We start from the raw sequence: 2,641 nt of genomic DNA, 5'->3' as shown, positions 1-2,641 counted from the left end.
AAACACTTCCATGCTCATAAATTGACAGGATTAATACAGTAAAAATGGCCACTTTTCCAAAAGCAATTTACAGATTCAATGCAATTCCCATCAAAATCTCATCTCAATTCTTCAGAGAGTTAGAAAGAGCAATTTGCAAATTCATTTGGAATAAAAAAAAACCCCAGTATAGTGAAAACTACACTCAACAACAAAAGAACTTCTGGGGGAATCACCATCCCTGACTTCAAGCAGTATTACAGAGCAATCGTGATAAAAACTGCATGGTATTGGCACAGAGACAGGCAAGTAGATCAGTGGAATAGAATTGAAGACACAGAAATGAACCCACACACCTATGGTCACTTGATCTTTGACAAAAGAGCTAAAACTATCCAACGGAAAAATGAGTATTTTCAACAAATGATGCTGGTTCAACTGGAGGTCAGTGTGTAGAAGATTGCAATTGATCCATTCTTATTGCCCTTTACAAAGTTTAATTCCAAGTGGATCAAGGACCTCCACATCGAACCAGATACACTCAAACTAATAGAAGAAAAAGTGGGAAGTGCCTCGAACACGTGGACACGGGAAATTTTCCTGAACAGAATACCAATGGCTTATGCTCTAGGATCAAGAATCGACAAATGAGACCTCATAAAATTGCAAAGTCTCTGTAAGGAAAAGGACACTGTCATTAGGACAAAATGGCAACCAACAGATTGGATAATGATCTTTACCAATCCTACATGATAGAGGGCTAATATCCAAAATATACAAAGAACTCAAGAAGTTAGACTCCAGAGAGCCAAATAACCGTATTAAAATGGGGTACAGAGCTAAACAAAGAATTCTCAGCTGAGGATTATTGAGTGACTGAAAAGTACATAAAGAAATGTTCAAAAAAGAAATGTTCAGTAGTCATCAGAGAAATGCAAGTCAAAACAACCCTGAGATTCCACTGCATATGAGTCAGAATGGCTAAAATCAAAAACTCATGTGACAACAGATGTCTGCAAGGATGTGGAGTAAGAGAAAGACTCCTCCATTATTGGTGGGATTGCTAGCTGGTAAACCACTCTGGAAATCAGTCTGGAAGTTCTTCAGAAAATTGGACATTGTACTACCTGAGGACCCAGTTATATCACACCTTGGCATCTATCCAAATGATGCTCCATCCTATAATAAAGACACATGTTCCACTGTGTTCATAGAAGCCTTATTTATAATAGCCAGGTGTTGGAAAGAACTCAGATGCTCTTCAGTAGAGGAATAGATACAGAAAATGTGGTATATCTATACAGTAGAGTATACCCAGCTATAAAAAACAATGACTTCATGAAATTCATAGGCAAATGGATGGAGCTGGAAAATATCATCCTGAGTCAGGTAACCAAATCAGACACACACACACACACACACACACACACACACACACACACACAAACCAAACAAACAAAAAATGCACATGGTATGCACTCACTGATCTGTGGATATTAGAACAATAGGTCGAAAAAAATAATAGCTCGAATTATCCAAGATAACATCCACAGATCACATGAAGCTTAAGAAGGACAACCAAAGTGTGCATGCTTCAGTCCTCTTTCAAAAGGGGAACAAAAATATTCATAGGAGGAGATATGGAGACAACGTTTGGAGAAGAGACTAAAGGAATGACCTTTCAGAGCCTGCCCCACCTGGAGATCCAGCCCATATATATATACAATCAGCACACCTAGACAATATTGATGTAGCCAAGAAGTGGATGCTGACAGGAGCTTGATATACCTGTCTCCTGAGAGGCTCAGCTAGAGTATGATAAATACAGAGGCAAATTCTAGCAGCAAACCATTGAACTGAGAATGGGTCCCCACTGGTGGAGTTGAGGAAGGATTGAAGGAGCTTAAGGGGCTTGCAACCCCATAAGTACAACAATACCAAACAACTAGAGCTCCCAGGGACTAAACCACTACCCAGGCATACACATGAACAGACCCATGGTTTCAGCTGCATATGTAGCAAAGGATGGCTTTGTTGGGCATCAATGGGAGGAGAAGCCCTTGGTCCTGTCAATGCTGGCCTCCTAGTGTAGGGGAACGTAAGGACAGGAAATGGGGTGGTTGGCGTCGGGGAACACCCTTATAGTAGATTAGGAGGAGAATGGGATAGGAGACTTATGGATTGGAAACCAGGAATGGGAATAACATTTGAAATGTAAATAAAATAATATCCAATTAATAAAAAAATAATAAGGTTGAAATGTTGTCCTCAGAACAAAGCCAAATATGATAAATTTTATGGAAGCTGGTGTACATCTGTGTGCGAGAGGGTTGTGTTTGCAAATTTGTGGTCATACATCTGTGTATGTATGTAAGTGTGAATGTGTAGGAATAAGGCTGCTGGTGCATGCTTGCCACAGCAAGCACGTAGGGACAGTGGACAACTTTCAGGGATCAGTTTCCACTCCCACTTTGGGTTCTAGGGATTAATATTAATTTGTCAGGATTGAACACTTTACACATTATGTCATAGTGATACCAGAACAATCATCAAAAATATACCTAATAGAGAATAAAAACAAAATTTAATTATCATTTAAATAAATATTAAACTAAATTAAGCCAATGAGAATTAATGATTTATTTCATAACATTTAATCAAT

The sequence above is a fragment of the Rattus norvegicus genome, chromosome 5 (genome assembly GCF_036323735.1).
Source record: "Rattus norvegicus strain BN/NHsdMcwi chromosome 5, GRCr8, whole genome shotgun sequence".
NCBI classification, from domain to species: Eukaryota; Metazoa; Chordata; class Mammalia; order Rodentia; family Muridae; genus Rattus; species Rattus norvegicus.
Note: the sequence above shows the minus strand (reverse complement) of the source record.